Source organism: Rhinolophus hipposideros (genome assembly GCF_964194185.1).
Source record: "Rhinolophus hipposideros genome assembly, chromosome: 1".
In the NCBI taxonomy this organism is placed as follows: Eukaryota; Metazoa; Chordata; class Mammalia; order Chiroptera; family Rhinolophidae; genus Rhinolophus; species Rhinolophus hipposideros.
Window position 1 is genome coordinate 40,700,992 of NC_138047.1, and position 18,737 is coordinate 40,719,728.

The 18,737-nt window shown below is 40.0% G+C and overlaps 1 protein-coding gene and 1 pseudogene across 3 annotated transcripts in view; both read left to right on the forward strand.

Moving 5' to 3' along the window:
- LOC308499172 (ATP synthase F(0) complex subunit C2, mitochondrial-like) overlaps positions 1-7,183 on the forward strand; it is a 64,465-nt pseudogene extending 57,282 nt beyond the window's left edge. Inside the window, exon 4 of the transcript in view lies at positions 6,733-7,183. The product of the transcript in view is annotated as an ATP synthase F(0) complex subunit C2, mitochondrial-like (transcript). The remainder of the gene's footprint in view (positions 1-6,732) is intronic.
- CRACD (capping protein inhibiting regulator of actin dynamics) overlaps positions 1-18,737 on the forward strand; it is a 258,990-nt gene that overhangs the window by 204,514 nt on the left and 35,739 nt on the right. The window lies entirely within an intron of this gene.

Sequence of the window (18,737 nt, forward strand, 5' to 3'; positions counted from 1 at the left end):
AAACCCTTAATAAAATGGGTATAGAAGGAAAGTACCGCAACTTAATAAAGGCCAATGCAACAAACCCTCATATCATACTTAATGGTAAAAAAATGAAATCTCTTCCCCTATGATCAGGTACAAAACAGGAATGCCCTCATCACCACCATTAATCAACATGGTATTGGAAGTCCCAGGCAGAGCAGTCAGGCAAGAGAAAGAAATCATAGGCATCCATATTGGGAATGAAGAAGTTAAATTGTCCTTTTTTGCAGGTGACATGATTCTTTATATAGAAGAGCCTAAAGACTCCACCAAAAAAAGCTATTAGAATCAATAAACAAATACTGTGAAGTTGCAGGATACAAAGTCAATGTACAAAAATCTATTGTATTTCTGTATACTAACAACGACATTTCAGAAAAAGAAATTAATAAAAACAATTCATTTTGCAATTGCAACAAAAAGAATAAAATACCTAGGAATTAACTTAATAAAGGATGTGAAGGACCTCCACACTGAAAACTATGACATTATTAGAGGAAATTGAAGAAGACACAAAGAAATGGAAAGATATTTTGTGTTCATGGATTGGAAGAATCAACATAGTTAAACTGGCATATTATTACCCAAAGCAATACACAGATTTATGAAATCCTCATCAAAATCTGAAAAGCATTTTTTTTCCAAAAGCATTTTTTACAAGAAATAGAGCAACAACAACAACAAAAGTCAGATTTGCATGGAACCACAAAAGACCCCGAATAGCCAAAGCAATCCTAAGAAAAAAAGAACAAGGCTGGAGGTATCACTCTCCCTGACTTCAGCCTATAAAGCAAGGTGACAAGAATCGAAACAGTATGGTATTGGCAGAAAAGTATACACATAGACCAGTGGAATAGAATTGAAACCCCAGAAATAAACCCACATATACAGGCAGATAATTTTCATTAAAGGAGCCAAAAACATACAATCAAGAAAAGAAAGCTTCTTCAATAAATGGTTCTGGGAAAATTGGAAAGACATGTGCAAAAGACTGCTATCTGTCACTGTGTGCCAAAATTAACTCAAAATGAATCAAAGACCTAAACATAAGACCTGAAACAATAAACTGCACAGAATAAAGTATAAATACTAAATTTATGGACCTTGGGTTCAGAGAGGATTTTATGAATTTGAATTCAAAGGCAAGGGCAAAAATAAATGAATGGGGCTATATCAAATTAAAAAGCTCTGCACAGCAAAGGAAACCATCCAACAAAACAAAGCAGAAACCAACCAAATGAGAGAAGACATTTGCAAACAGCACCTCTGATAAGCGACTAATATCCAAAGTATATAAAGAACTTGTACAACTCAACAACAGAAAAAACAATCCTATTAAAAAATGGGCAGAGGACCTGAGCAGACACTCCTCCCAAGAAGACATACGAACGGCCAACAGATATATGAAAAAATGCTAAACTTCCCTAGCTATTAGGGAAATGCACATCAAAACCACAATGAGCTATCACCTCACCCCTGTTATAATGGCTATCATCAACAAGACAAATAATAACAATTGTTGGAGAGGCTGTGGAGAAAAAGGAACCTTCATACACTGCTGGTGGGAATTTAAATTAGCAGCCACTATTGAAAACAACATGCATGTTCCTCCAAAATTAAGAATAGAATTACCATACAATCCAGCAATCCCTCTTTTGGAAATCTACCCCCAAAATCTGAAAACGGTTGTCTGTAAAGATACATGTACCACTATGTTCATTGCAGCCCTATTCACGGTGTCCAAGACTTGAAAACCACCAGTGTTCTTCAATAGATGATTGGATAAAGATGTGGTACGTATGAACAGTGGAATATTATTTGGCCATAAGAAAAAAATGAAATACTGCCTTTTGCGATAACATGGATGGATCTTGAGATTGTCATGCATCAGAGAAAAAGTTAAGAATCAAATGAAGATAAAACTGACAGCAACAAACGAGCAAGACAAACAAAAACTCATAGATACAAACAACAGTTTAGTGGTTATCAGAAGATAAGGAGGGAGTGAGGGTGGTAGAAGAGGGAAAAGGGGATCAAATATATGGTGACAGAAGGAGAACCGACCCTGGGTGGTGAACACACAATGCAATATATAGCTGATGTGTTATAGAAATGTACACTTGAAACCTATATAATTTTACTAACCAATGTTATCCCAATAAATTTAATCAATGTGTTAAAAAATATGTATTCCCCTCTTCTTGGAAATTGACAATTGCCATATAACTCCACCTTTGAAGGAAATATTACATTCATTGCTTATAGTATATCTCAACTTCTGATTATTTGTCCTATTTAGAGATGGATGTTGTTTTCAACAATTCTTATTTTCAATTCACTGGACGTGTTACTTTACACGGTGTAATGATTCACAAAATTTCTGTTCATTTTGCTATCTCCAAAATGGACAGTTCTCACTAAGCCACTAAATTCCATTAGCATGGTCTTTGATAGAGGTTCCCCGGAGGCTGATTTCAGCATGATGTGAAGGAGAATTTCCTAATTACTAGAGCTGCCTAAAAAATGGAGAGGCGGTGTGTACCTGCAAGGTCAGGACTGATGAAGGGGAATTTCAATGCTGGGTGAGGATTTAAAGGAGCTGAACTTTAACTCCAAGAATCTGTAATTCTAGAAATGTCTCCATGGCCAGAAATAACTCATTATTGATCTTCTGCCTAAAATTTCTCATTTCCTTTGGGCTTTTAAAGCATTTTGTTCTTTCTCTAGGTTAGAAGCCTTCATTTCTCTTAGACTGCTGCTGTTAAATTATACATGCCTGTGGGGAAAGGACAACAGTAAAACATGATCAGTTTTTAACAACTTAATAGGACTTCCTTTATTAATTAATTATAACTAATATTGTGTTTCCCAGACTGTGTTAAATTTAAAAGGGGAGAAAGGATCATTTTGGCAAATAGGTTTGGGAAATTCTGGGCCAAAACAAATTAAACAGGATCCTTCACATAGGACTTGAGAGCCTTTACTATGCTAATTTACCCTGGGAATCTGTGAGAAGAGGGATGAAGGGTGTAGCATAGAGCATCGCCAAGATTCCTTTAACCACAAACCCTTTTTTTCAAAGAGGGCATCCTGTAGCATATATTAAAGCTACCACTTATTGAACTTAATGCAATGTGTTTGGCATAAATGAACTCATATAACATTTACCAAGACACTCTGAGGTTGACATTATTATCTCCATTTCAAAGATGACAAAACTAAGGGTAGCGAGTGACTTGCTAGTAAGTTGCTAAGCCACTAAGACTAGTAGGAAAGACTCCATTCTTAACCATCCACTATTCTGCCTCTCAGGTGGCTGCAGCCTTCCCTGGGAGCTAGTCACATGGCCCTGAGTGCCCTACTAGTCCTGAGTCACCCGGCTCAAGTGTCCTGCCTTCAGCTGCCTGACTGAAGCTCTCCTACTTACTGGGACTCTACTTGTCCTGCTTCCAGTTTTGACCTAATACTCAGCATTTACTATATCATGCTGCACAGCTACAGCATTTTAGCTGTAGTGAGAACGGAAGGGACTCCGGGGAGGGGGAGCTCACTCTGGGACAGGAACAGTCAGGAAAGGGTCAGGAATGAGGAGCCCTTGAGCTGGCTCCAAATGATGGGCAGGATTTGGAGTGGCTGAAAAGCAAGGCATGAACATTTCAGATCGGGAATGGAAGAGATTGCCATGTAAGGGTGAATGTGGCAAATAGAATAGGAGGGAATTTTCCAACTCACTCTATGAGACCAGTGTTACTCTAATATCCAAACCAGGCAAAACAAAAAAGAAAACTACAAATCAATCTTCTTTATGAATATAGATATAAAAATCCTCAACAAAATACTAGCAAACTGAATCCAGCAACATATGAAAAGCATCATACACCACGATCAAGTGGGATTTATCCCAGGAGTACATCATTAGTTTAACATACAAAAATCAATCAATATAATACACCATATGAGTAAAAGACCAAAAAGACATGATCATCTCAATAGAAGCAGAAAACGCATTTGACAAAAATCTAACACCCTTTCATGATAAAAAACACTTAAATAGAATAGAAGGGAACTTCTTCAGCATGATAAAGAGCATCTACAAAAAATCCAGAGCTAATAGTATACTTAATGGTAAAAGAATGAATGTGTTCCCCTTAAGATCAGGAATAAGGCAAGGATGTCTATTCAATACTGTATTGTCATGTAATATAGGTCATAGCTAGGACAATTAGGCAAGAAAAAGAAATAAAAAGGAAAGGGGAAAAAAAATCTCTATTTGCAGATGCCATGATTTTACATGTAGAAAATCTCAAAGAATCATCATCATCAACAACAAATCAATTAGACTAATAAACAAGGTTGATTAAGGTTGCAGGATACAAGATTGAAGTTTTGTATTTCAGTTGTATTTCTGTACACTACTAATGAACAATCCAAAAATGAATTTGTGAAAATAACTTTATTTATAATAGCATCAAAAGGAATAAAATACTTAGAAATAAATTTAACAAATGAAGTATAAGACTTGTGCACTGGAAATGACAAGCTATCATTGAAGGAAATTAAAGGTCTAAATACATCAAAAGACATTTTATATTTATGGATCAGAAAACTTAATATTGTTAAGATGACAATACTCCCTAAAGTGATCTACAGATTCAGAATCCTGTCTGTCTTTTCTGCAGACATTGGCAAGTGTGTCCTAAAATTCATATGGAAATGCAAGGGACTCAGAATAGCCAAAACAATCTTGGAGGGCTTACACTTCCCGAGTTAAAAACTTGCTACCGAGCTACAGTAATCTGAACAATATGGTACTGGCATAAGGAGAGCTATGAGGTCTGATCAAAAAATACAGTGAATGTTTAAATTTAAAAAAAAATTATTACAGTAAAAGACACATTGCCATTAATCCCCCTCAAAATACGCCCTCTCTCTTTGAACACACTTATCCCGTCATTCTTGCCACTTTCTGAAGCAATTTTGGAAGTCCCCTTCATGAGTGTCTTTAGTTGCCTGTCGTGGCTGCCTCAATGTCCTGAATTGATTCAAAACGTTAACCTTTCATGGTCATTTAGACTTTGGGGAAGAGCCAGAAGTCACATGGTGCCAGATCCAGTAGGTGAGAATACATCATAATATTTTCATTTGACAGAAATTGCCGTAGCAGAAGCGATGTGTGACACAGAGCCTTTGTGTTGTGATCACAAAATACAGTGAATGCTGCCGCCGAGTACCATCCAACAGAAAGGCAGGATCTTCAATACAAGAAGCAGCACATCAAACCTTAGTAACAGTGTGTGACAAGTTTCAATTTGTTCTGTGCAGTCAACCGGGTGTGAGCTACTGTTGAGAGACGGTACGTTTTAAAGTGTGTCATAAATCATCCTCCATCATGACAACGCTCCGTGTCACACATCGCTTCTGGTATGTGGCAATTTCTGTCAAATAAAAACATTGTGGTGTGTCCTCATCCACCTTATTCACCGTGTGACTTCTAGCTTTTCCCCAAGTCAAAATAATTCAGGACATTGAGGCCGCCATGACAGCACAACTAAAGACACTCACAAAAGAGGACTTCCAGAACTGCTTCAGAAAGTGGCAGGAACAATGAAATAAGTATATTTGAAGCGAGTGGGAGTATTTTGAAGGGGATTAATGGCAATGTGTCTTCCTGTAATAAATATTTTTTATTTAAACATTCACCATATTGTTTGGTCACTTCTCATATATAGCTCAATGGATTTGAATTGAAAGACCAGAAATAAACCCTTATATTTGTGGTTAGTTGATTTTTAGTGACAGTGCCAAGACAATTCAGTAGGTAAAAAATAGTCTTTTCAACAAATGATGCTGGACAATGCACAGCCACATGCAAAAGAATAAAGTTGGACCCCTTACAGCATTTACAAAAATGAGCTCAAAATGGGTAACAGATCTAAATAGAAGAGGTAAAACTATAAAACTTTTGGAAGAAAACAAAGAAGTAAATCCACGACCTTGGATTAGGCAATGATTTCTTAGATACCAAAAAGCACAAGTGACAAAAGAAAAAATTGATAAATTGGACTTCATCAAAAGTAACTTCTGTGCTACAAATGATACCATCTAGAAAGTGAATAGGCAATCCTCAGAATGGAAGAAAACATTTGCATATCACTTATCTGATAAGAATTATATTCAGAATAAGTAAAGAACTCTTATGACTCATATAAAAAGACCAGGAAAAAAAAAAAGAAAAGAGAGAAAGAAAAAGAAAACAGTTTTAAAAATGGGCAAAGGAATTGAATAGCCGTTTCTCTAAAGATATAAAAATGTCCGCTGATGTATAAAAACGTTTGGCTCAACATCATTAGCCATCAGAGAAATGCAAGTCAAAACCACAATGAGAAATCACTTCACACCTATCACAAAGGCTATGATATAAAAGACATACACTCACAAGTGCTGAGGAGGTGGAGCAATCGGAACCCTCAGACATTCCTGGTGGGAATGTGAAATGGTACAGTCACCTTGACAAACAATTTGACAGTTTCTCAAAATGTTACACATAGAATTACCATATGACCCACCAATTCCACCCTGAGGTACGTACCCAAAAGAAATAAGAGCATATGTCCACGCAAAAACTTGTACACAAATGTTCATAGCAGTGTTTTCATAATGCACAAAAAGTTGAAACAGTCCTTTCTGTCTTCTCTGCCCCGGGAGCAGCTCTCCTGCCACAGCCCCTCATCCCCTGAAAATATATGCATGCACCCAGTTTGTCTCCACCCTCTCCTTGGTCAGAGCACCTCTCAGCTGCTAAGCCGATCGCTGTCTGCACTGGTGCTGAAACGACCGCGACACTGACAGCTGAGAGCCTCGGCAGCTTGGCAGCCCCACATACCCTGACCTCATTCATTTCTAGCCACAGCTTCCAAACCAACGCCATTTCAAGGGACATGGACACAGCAGCCAAGTTCATTGGGGCGGGGCTGCCACAGTAGGGTGACTGGTTCTGGGACTGGACCTAGACTGTGTGTGTGAGCCTTGTCTTGCTTTTGCCAGGAGCCCTTCTCTGAAACAACAGCTCTTCCCCGGTGCCATTCTGGGCTTTGGCCTCTCAGAGGCCATGGGGCTCTTTTGCCCGATGGTGGCCTTTCTCATCCTCTTCGCCATGTGAAGGAGCCGTCTCCATCTCCCATAGTTATTCTCCTGTGTCTGGTCTGCCCTGTATGTTCCTTTTCCTATGCCTCCCCAGGCAGCCTGGGGAAAGTGGTTGGCTCACGGTTTGACAGAGGGAAGACAAATACATACTGTATTAATAAGAAAAAAAAGTTGAAGCAATCCAAATGTCCATCAAAAGATGATGGATACAAAGTGATGCATCTTCATATAGTGGAATATTTGGGAATAAAAAAGAGTGAAATACGGATCCATGTTATGACATGAATAAACTTTGAAAATATTATTCTAATTGAAAGAAGCCAGTGAAAAAAGACTACCTACTGTATGATTCCATTTATACAAAATGTCCAAGTAGACAAATCCATAGAGACAGAAAGATTAGCGGTTCCAGGTACGGAGTAGGGTGAGGAGTGACTGTTAATGGGTATGGGGTTTCTTTTGGGGGATGATAAAAATCTTCTAAACTTAGGTGGTAGTGATGGTATATTCTGTGAATATACTAAAAATCATTGAAATGTACCCTTTAAAAGGTTGGATTTTATGGTATGAATTATATCTCAAAGATTTTTTTTTTTTAAAGGAATGAATGTGGAATTGGAAAGGTCATATCTGGCTGAGGTGATAAGTTCATCTTTGCAGAGGAGAGTAGGGGCTTATTTCCTCCCCCAAACCCCTAAAATAGGAGGTAGAAATAGGGTGGAACAGAAAGGGATTATTTTGAAGTAGGACATCATTGCTGAGTAGAGCAGGCTAACTTGGAAGGGTAAGCGGCTGCTCACGTTTACTTGAGGGCATTGAGCCCATGCATTGGGGGGTGCAGGCATTTTGATGGGAGAGAGGAGATGGGGAAAGAGATACAAGTCATATTTGAAACTGCCTACTTAAATTACCTGCCTGTGGTTGACACCATACACTCCGCCAAGCGCCCCCACCCCAAAAGCTAATATAAATCCTACTCTCTATTTGAATGATACCCTTATTCAGTAGACATACACACACACACACACACACTCACACACACACTCACACACAGACACACCAATGTTAAAGGTTTGAAATGATTTTTAGTCCTGATCCAATACCTTCACCTTACAGATGGGGAAACTGAGGCTCAAAGAAATCACAGTGCTAGAGATGTGACTAGAACCCAAGTCAGCTGATTTGGCACATGGTAATCCTTTTGTCTGGAATAACCCCGTCCCTCATCCTTACCTCCTCCAACCAGCTCATTCCTCTTCATCCTTCATTTTTCTGAACAAAACGTACCTTCCACGGCTTCTCAGACCCCCTCAGCCTAAAATGAAACCACCCCCTACCCCCCGCTGTTGTTCTCACAACTTCCTCTACCTTTCCATTAGAGTAGGCCTGTACGGGTGCCTTTCCCTTTCCCTCCAGCCTCTAGAACTGTGCCTGGCGCATAGCAGGTGTTCAGTGATTATTCATTCAATGCACGAGTACGTGAATATTGATCTTTTCACCATACTGACTCTTCCCAAGGCAACAGTCTTCTCATCCATCCTTGTTTCTCACCATGGTAAAAGAGTATTGCCATCCCTCTTACGTGCTAGAAAGGGAAAATTACAGAGTTGGTGTGATGAGACAACATGTCTCCAATACTTCCAGTGAAGCTCAGGTTCCGATTGCCGGTGTCTGTCTTAGGTCACTGGGCCATGCTGTTTTTCGGAAGATGAAGTCAGGAAAGACTTATTATTTTTCTTGATCATTTATCCTCTGTCCGTAGGAACCTGGGATGTACTGACATTTAACAGGGACTGGAGAAGAGGTACAAAAACCATCAAATGAATGAAAATTAGGGACTACGCAGGAGAATTAATGAAGGTGGGCTAAATATATCAGGCGAGGGGGAAGGAGGTTGATGAATCAGTTATAGCAATTACTGGAAATACAGTATGTGGGAGAGAACAGACCAGGAGCCAGGGTCCTCTTGTGAATGAAAGTGCTTTCACTCAAGATCTATGAGCCCTTAGCCAAGACAGCCCCTTCACCTGTTATGTGGATATGTTGTCTCTTGGGATTATTATGAGGACAAAAATACTATCTGCTCTAAAATAGTATTTTACAAATGCAGGTAACATTATTACTGAGATAAAGAGGAGGTTGATAACTAGTTTTCTATTTCCGGAGCATAGACCAAGACTCAGTCTATTCAGATCATGGCTTTCTCCAGGTGGGGCAACTGAGGAGTGGAATAGATAGCATGGAAGCCGTACAGAGGTTTGGAGGCGGGTTGGACTCCTCATCCTGTGTGATGTAGACACAGGACTGGGCCAAGGCAAACTTTTGACTTCCAGTTCTAAGTGTCTTTGTTTTAAGATTCTAAACTTTCCTCTACTTCTTTGAATTTTTCATGATATATCCTGTCTATGTCATAATTATGAGGTAACTGGGTACTTTATAGTCCATTGAGTACCATATATTTTCATAGACTACCCAAGTCAGGGATGAGCCTCCAAAATGCCACACAAAATATAATGTGATTCCTTCCTCTACTTTGTTTGATGAGGATAGTTAATTGCTCTTTAGCATTTCATTTGAATGAGACTCACGGATCTGTTTAGGAAGAAAACTGCTGATCAATTACAATTGCCCCTGTTGTCATGGAAACAAGCTGCAATGGGACTATAATTATATTTCCTTATTCCTGAAGTGAATCCCTAATCATTGCTATGGCAATTACCCAATATCTATGGTCCCAAATTACATGATGCTTGTCCAAAAAAGACAAAGGAGGAGGAGGAGGAGGAGGGCTGGTCTGAGACATGTGTTAACTGTACAGCTGCAGAAAGCTTTTCCTTCTTTGAATGGGGAGAATTTCCCTCTGTAGGCTCCAAGGTTAGATGATGTCAGTGGGTCTTAGAATGTGCCCAGTGCTTAGAGTAGTGACTAGAGGCTCTATCGGGTAGGGTGATTTCAGCTATAACAGAAAACACAACTACTATCATCAACAGTAATGGAATATATTATCTGATATTTCTGAAAGTCTGGAGGACTTCGCAAGTTCCAAAGAAGCAACGTCATCAAGATCCAGTCTGATTCCTTTTTCTTCTTATCCTCGGGGAATAGGCTCCTCAGGGAGTAGGCTCTTGTCCTCAGACTTGTTTCCTTATAACCCCAAGATGGCTTGCCACAGGTCCAGATGTCACATGCAGTTGACTATCCCGGTCCTGTGTCATGTTCTGCAAATGAGGAGAACTTTCCCAGAAATGACTTCCCCAGCAAACTTTCCCTAATTTTCCATTGTCCCTTTTACACCAGACCTTGCTGCAGACGGTAATTCCAGATAACAGAACTTAAAATGGAGATGGCTCTTCTTGACTCCTCCCTACTCTCCTTAGTACTAAATGCACAGTGGGGAAGGGATGCAATGGCATGACTACAGGGCTAACTTAGTTTTGCTTTGCTTCTCACCTTCTCTGTCTACTGTGACCTTCTATTTCCCTGAGCCTCAGGTCATAGGCCGTCAAGCGCTCTCTGTCTGATCTCGATCACATTTGCAGATAAGCATGGGCAGAGGGCACTGGACCTCGGCTTGGGCATCCCAGTAGCATGGGGCGTGGCACCCTTTGCTCTTAGGAAGCAGCACATGCCACCAAGAAAGAAAGGCAGCCTCTTGGGAGAGAAGTAGAATCAAAACACCAGGGAGCTGTACAAATAGTTGTCCATCCAGATGGGCTAGGTTGGAAAGGAGAATCAAGACACAGATCCAAAAGCATAGCATGTCGGCTCTATTTGGTAATTGAGCTGTTAGCCTCAGTTCCCCTTCTCAACAGCACCCTGATTTCCTTTCAGGGAATCGAGTTTGCCTCTCTGTGGGTACCTCTGATAGGACATTGTGCCTCCTTCCTATGTCAGAAGCTAAATGGACCACTTCCTCTCCCATGCAGCCTTACATGAACACTGACCTAGCCTGGCTAATCAGTCTTTCTCTCCTGGGCTTTACCGTGGCAGGTGGGTCAAATATGTGAGGGATACAACTGTGAGAGCCTTCTGTATACTGGCTCTTCCTGCACCATGAGGGTTGCCTGGACTGCTATAGTTCTCATTAGTCCTGTCTTTTCCCAAGCCTTGTCATTAGCTTCTTTTATTCTTTGAGGCCCCACTGTCCTAGTAAATTTTCTTCTACAGTTTCTGTTGCTTGTGACTAAGAACTGTAACTGACACGGAATGAAACCAGGAAAACTTGATGAGAGGGAGGTTTGAAATAGAAGGTGGGAAGCAAAGCCTGGAGCAATTCCCTGGTTTGAGTTGCAGAGAAGGCTCTGAAGAAACCTTTTAAAAAGAGATGTTGAACATCCTTCTGACTTGCCCATCCACGGGCTTCTCAGAGCTTTGCACATGGCCCTCTGTACAAGCCTGCCCTATCTGAAATATACCCATGACTGGAAAATATTCCCCTCTTCCCATCAACATGTTTGCATCATGCTTTCCATTCCCTCAGTGACCTTTCCATGGGAAACACATCTGATAAACTAACTATCCTACAATATTAGTCATTTACTCATCCATTGAAAAAATTTACTCAAATTTTATTGCATAGAGGCCTTTGGGAGAAACAAAGATAATAGATGTGATCCCTGCCCTCGTGCAACTCACAGTACTGTGGTGGGGAGCAGATGTGCCATTATTATTAGAATCACATCTGTGCAGCACTTTAAAATACACAAAGCATTTTTATTTTTGCCTCTCATTTAAGCCATGATTATAGTAACTACAACATGAAACAGCAAGAGATACATGTATAAGGCTTTCAGTGAGTGAAAAGATCCCTTTCCTCCAGGCAAGCAGGAAAGTCTGTGTGGAGTTAGTAAGATTTGCGTTGGACCTTGTCGGGTGACTAGGACCTGAACTGAGAAATTGGCAATGGGCCATCTCTGGAGCTTATGCTATAACTGAGCCCAGAGAGGATACTTGGGGAACTGAGTGGTTGGGTTTGCCTTACATGGTGTTAGAAGTAGGGTGACATTGGATAATAATGGGTAACGCTTACATAAGCACTTGCACTGTTCTGAATGCTTTATATATCATAACTCATTTAATCCTAACACAAGCTTCATGAGGTAGGTCCTCTTGTCATCCCCATTTACAGATAAGGAAACTGAGGCACCTAGGGGTTTAGTGGCTTGCCCAGAGCAGTTTAGAGTCCTATCGTGAGGAGCCTTAAATGTTAATCAACAATTGCAGCTTCATATGGTAAGATTCTAGCAAAAGGGAACCACCGGAGGGTTCTGAGCTGGTGAATTAACAGCTTTAAGATGAACAAATAGTTTGAGAGAGAGCGGAAGTGGAGAGGACTTCAGTTGGAGATCATTTACAGATGTCAATCATGTTACAAATAGGCTGGAGGTGAAACCAGGGCAACAGTGACAATGAGACGCTCACTGGCCCTGCAACTGCCCGCAGCCATCCCTCCACTTATTTCTGAGATTTCCCACTCCTGTCTTCTTATGTGTTCAAGAACGAATCGTCTGAGCCCCCCCTGCCTTCCTGGCTCAGCGGAGACAGCAGCATGCCAGCAACTGACTCGAATGGTGCAGGAAAACAAAAGTTTTCTAAGTCTGTTTTTCTAAGTCTGAAATGGTTTCAAAATAATAATAAAAATAACATCTTCTCCTGAACAAAGCTCAAAAAGTGTGAACTTTATATTGTTTTTAGCATGGTCATTAGCATAATAATCCAATCCATGTATTACAGCAGAGTGCAATAAGCGATCCAAGCCTCAGCTGAGTTTCCTGAAATCATTCACAGCTGTAAGGCCCTTCAAACCATCCCTGTATTTTGGCCGCTGTGTTGCCAAAGTGTGCCCAAGAGTACTGTATTATTTATTCTTAAGTAGCTTCTTAGCGCTTCTAAGTAGATTTATGACAGGCCAGCTGTCTCTAGGTAAGTAAAAGAGAGGGAGGTGATGTAGGAGAGAAACAGCGGTGTCTCTTTCCTCCTGTCCTTCCAAAGCCATAATGACTTAGATCCAAGGACTTAAATGTAATAAGGTGTAGGTAGAATGTGACCCCCTAAGCCACTCCAAGTTGGTCTTAGTGCTGATACAGCGCACCTTCTCTTAGAATTAGAAGCCTCTGGTTTCCAATTAATCAGACCTGTTTGTGGTATTTAAACCCTCTGGGGTGGGGGGTGGTGTTGGAAGCCAGGGGCCGTGCTCTGCGAATCAGAAACTAGGATCAGTTTTTCAAGCATTCCACCTCAAATTTCCCATGGTTTTAGGCAAATACGAAAGAATTCTCTTACTCTTCTTCCTCCCTCTTCTCATTTCCCTTCTCGTCCTGCCTCCTCTCTCCTCCTTTTCTACTTCCTCCTCATTTTCCTTCTTTTCCGCCTCCTCCTTTTTCTTCTTTTGTCCTGGAGTCTCAACTAATCTTTATAGATAGTAACTGTTTAATTTGGGTAGAGGATATGGAAGTAATGTCAAATCTTTGGTGTGAAATGAGGACTTATGGCACACCTCCTTGCTCTTTCAGCCATGCCGACACAGTTATGAGTCATAATGCTACAGTCAAACATTATTTTAAAATCTTGATTAATACTCCAGTGTTCATAGCAGCATTACTCATAACAGGCAAAAGGTAGAAACAACCCAAATGTCCATCAACATGAATGGATAAACGAAATGTGCTATACACATATACGACGGAGTATTATTCACCCTTAATCAGGAATGAAGTTCTCATACAGGCTCCAACATGGATGAACCTTGAGGACATTATACTCAGTGAAATAAGCCAGACACAAAAGGACAAATACATGATTCCACTTATATGAGGGACATGAAATAGTCAAAATCATAGAAATAAAAAGGAGAATAATGGTTACCAGTGGATGAGGGAAGGGAAAATGAAGAGTCGTAGTTGAATGGGTGTGGAGTTTCAGTCTGGGATGACGGGTGGTGGTAATAGTGGTAAAACCCTATTAATGTACCTAATGGCACTGAGCTGTACACCTAAAAATGGTCAGAATGGTAAATTTCATGTTATATATATTTTACCACAATAAAAATTTCTCAGTCAGTATTATGTAAATATGAAAAAAAATTCATGGATGCTGGCATCCTATTTGGTGTCCACAGATTCGGTGTTTAAGTGGTAAAATTGGTTCACCTTCTTTTGTATAAGGTTTGCAGTTGTGGGTGAACTAGGACTCTGTTAACTTTACTGTCTTGTCATGGCCCAGCATCTTTGTTTCCAAAGAAATCCAGACATCTACTAAACACTGTGTTAACACGGAAAGACAGTCAGCAAGTCAGGAGCCTGAGCTCTGGTTTCAGTTGTCTTCTTTTTTCTTTTTTCTTTTTGTTTTTTTTGGGGGAAAAAGTACTTTCCTGAATGTATTTAATGTGTCTATTTTGAGCACTCTCTGTGTGTACAAAACAAGGCAAGGCAAACAAATTTTAGACTTGACTCTTGCTAAAAACCTGCTATGGCTTCTGGATTCTCTTAGGCTGAAGACCAAGTTCCTTAGTTGGCCTCCAAGACTCTGAATAGGTTGGTTCCTACTCACCTCTATAACTCATCTCCTACCCTTTTTTAAAAATTATTTTATTAGTTTCAGGTATACAAAATGATGTAATAGTTAGATATTTATCATTTATATCCCTCACACAGTGATCACCTCCCTCCCCCATCTACTATCCTTCTGACATAGCACACAGCCATTACATTTCCTCTGTCTCTATTCCTTATGCTGTGCTCCGCTTCTTGTAAATATATACATAAAATTGTAGTTGACATTCATCATTGTTCAGCTTCAGCTTTGGGTGTACAGTGCAGTGGTCAGGCACCTACACCGTCCATGAAGGGGTCTCCCTAACGAGACAAGTGTCCATCAGACACCCTACAAAATCTTTACATTATTGATTATATTCCCTAAGCTAATCAGTTCTGTCTTGATCAAGTCGCTCTCTCTTCACCTAACTGGACCTCGTCTTTGTCCATAATGATCCATGTCATGGACTCTGTGATCACAGAGGCCCACAGGGTCAGCACTGAGTGTTGGCTGTGTGAGGACTGACACCTGTCATAGCTGATGCTGCTCTGGATTAGCAGCTCTGCCCCTTTGCTGCTAGGTTTCCTGTGGAGACCTCCTAGAGATGAAGGGAGCAGCAGTCTGGGCCCCAGACACAGTCACAGAGCGTGGACAGGCAGAATCAAGTGCAGGCTTGAAATGAGTCCAGGAGCTCAGGAGTTGCAGTCCTACGCGTTGATTTCTACATTGTTTTTGAAGGATTTTGGAATGTGAAAGGACAAATGACATTAAGGTCTTCAGCACTGCACTCTTCCCCTAACTTCAATCTGACCTCATTTATAAAATAAACACAGCACTGAGGCTGAGGGATGATAGTAACAAAGGAACAGGAAGTATGGAAGCTGTGTGGGAAACCCTGATGAGTTTGGTTTTATTCATGCTGAGTTTGCAGAGACGGGGATAGTCAAACAGCAGGGTCCGCTATGTACCTGGAGACACATGGGTAGAAGAAGAGGTGTAGTGTAGGAGTCAGATAGACAGTTATTCAGGTGACTGGTAAAGCCGAAAGAGTAGCCTCAGGCTGTCCTACCATCTCCGCCTTTGAAAAGACAACCACTGGCGTCAGTGAAGAGTTAAGGGGAAGACCAAAAGCTGCTCTTCTTGGACTGATTAGAAGCCTCTGATTAGATGTTTGGAATCCAAACCTCTCTGCCAATAACAGATGTCAATGACAACAACAACACAGCCAGGACAGAAATATAGAAACAAGAATTACAACATCTCAGCCATGTCCCTTTCTAGCCATAAGGACCCAGGAACTTAATGCTGTTCGGACTTCTGAGTCCAAAGGGACCATTTTTCTGGCCTCTGTACGTGATGTCTGTGATTCTTCTCTAAGCTTATGAAAACTGTCCCTCAGAGTCAGTGTTGTTCCAAATTTCCAAAATGGGCCTCTCTTCATCTCCTTCTAGAGCTTGCTATTATCACATATGCTTGCATTCGACTTCTGATCTTGTTTAAATTAATGTTACTATTAAATGACAGTATTGGCAATCTTTCCATTAGAAATTAAAAATCTGCGGGATTTTAGAGGCCTTTATACATCTCTTTTCATGCTCAAGAGGCTGCTCTGTGTTCTTGGCATCAGGAGAGAAAAGTCCCCACACAAGCAAGCCCTCTTTCTTCCATTTGAACTCCATAGAATCTGAGGAAAAGTTGCAGCATTGAGGCCCAAAGGCCCCTCACCTCGTGGCTCACTCATAATAAAAGGAAGGGGGAGGATTGGCCTGCTTTGCAGTCAATTGTGAAAGGTCTTTAAATGTCAAGAATAAAGAAGTCCAGATGAACTCTGCTAAGGTACAATTTGTGGTGAATTGCCGCTCCACCTCCCAATCACAAAATTCATAGTTCCCAGCTGGTTAAGGACATTGATTCCACCAACCTCTTTGTTCATGAGAACACAGTTTCAAACTGAGATCTCCACACGCAGGCTATTCAGTTTCTTTCTTTTTCCTTTTTTTTTTTTTAAATTAAAGTTTATTGGGGTGACAATTGTTAGTAAAGTTACATAGATTCAGGTGTACAATTCTGTATTACATCGTCTATAAATCCCATTGTGTGATCACCACCCAGAGTCAGTTCTCTTTCCATCACATGTTGGACACCGTTTACCCTCTTCTGTAGCCCCCCTCTCCCCTTACCCTTGGGTAACTCCTAAACTATTGTCTAAATCTATGAGTTTTTGTTTCTTCATTTGTTTGTCTTCTTCTTTTGTTGTTTTCAGTTTCATATACCACGTATCAGTGAAATCATAGGGTTCTCTACTTTTTCTCTCTGAGTTATTTTGTTTAGCATTATACTCTCAAGATCCTTCCGTGTTGTCACAAATGGTACCATTTCACCTTTTCTTACCGCTGAATAGTATTCCATTGTGTATATATAACACAACTTCTTTATCCATTCATCTATTGAAGGACATTTTGGTTGTTTCCATGTCTTGGCCACCGTAAATAAAGCTGCAATGAATATTGGATATGCACTGAATATGTCTTTATGGATAAATGTTTTCAGATTTTTTGCGTAGATACCCAGGAAAGGGATTGCTGGGTCATACGGTAATTCTATTCTTACTTTTTGAGGAACCTCCACACTGCCTTCCATAACGGCTGCATCAGTCTCCATTCCCACCAACAGTGTATGAGGGTTCCTTTTTCTCCACAGCCTCTCCAACACTTGTTACTATTTGTCTTGTTGATGATAGCCATTCTAACCGGGGTGAGGTGATATCTCATTGTGGTTTTTATTTGCATTTCTCTGATGATTAGTGATGTTGAGCATTTTTTCATATGTCTATTTGCCATTTGTATGTCCTCTTTGGAGAAATGTCTCTTCAGGTCCTCTGCCCATTTTTCAGTTGGGTTGTTTGTTTTTTTGTTGTTGAGTTTCATGAGTTCCTTGTATATTTTGGATATTAGATCCTTATCGGAGGAACTGTTTGCAAAACTCTTCTCCCATTCAGTTGGTTGCCTCTTTATTTTGTCAATGGTTTCTTTTGCTGTACAGAAGCTTTTAAGTTTGATATAGTCCCATTCATTTATTTTAGGTTTTACTACCCTTGCCTTTGGAGTCATATTCATAAAATGCTCTTTGAACCCAAGGTCCATAAGTTTAGTACCTATGTTTTTTTCTATACAGTTTATCGTTTCAGGTCTTATGCTTAGGTCTTTGATCCATTTTGAATTAATTTTGGTACATGGTGACAGTAGTCCAGTTTCTTTCTTTTGAACCTGGCTATCCAATTCTGCCAGCACCATTTATTGAAGAAGCTGTCTTTCCTCCATTGTATGTTTTTTGCTTCTTTGTCAAAAATTATGTGTCCATATTTATGTGGGTTTATTTCTGAATTCTCAATTCTATTCCATTGGTCTGTGTGTCTGTTTTTCTGCCAATACTATGCTGTTTTGATTATTATTGCCCTGTAGTACAAGCTAAATTCAGGGAGCGTGATACCTCCAGCATTGTTCTTTTTTCTTAGGATTGCTTTGGCTATTCAGGGTCTTTTGTGGTTCCATACAAACCTGATGATGTTTTTGTTCTAATTCTTTAAAAAATGCCATTGGGATTTTGATGGGGATTGCATAAATCTGTATTTTGCTTTGGGTAATACAGCCATTTTAACTATGTTGATTCTTCCAATACACGAGCACAGAATGTCTTTCCATTTCTTTGTATCTTCTTCAATTTCTTTTAAAAATGTCTTATAGTTTTCAGCATATAGGTCTTTCACATCCTTGGTTAAGTTTATTCCTAGGTATTTTACTCTTTTTGTTGCAATTGCAAAAGGAATTTTTTCCCCTGAGATTTTATTGTTAGTGTATAGGAATGCAATGGACTTTTGTATGTTGATTTTGTAGCCAGCAACTTTACTGTATTCGTTTATTATTTCTAATAGCTTTTTTGTTGGAGTCTTTAGGGTTTTCTATATATAGCATCATGTCATCTGCAAAGAATGACAATTTAAGTTCTTCATTCCTGATTTGGATGCCTTTTATTTCTTT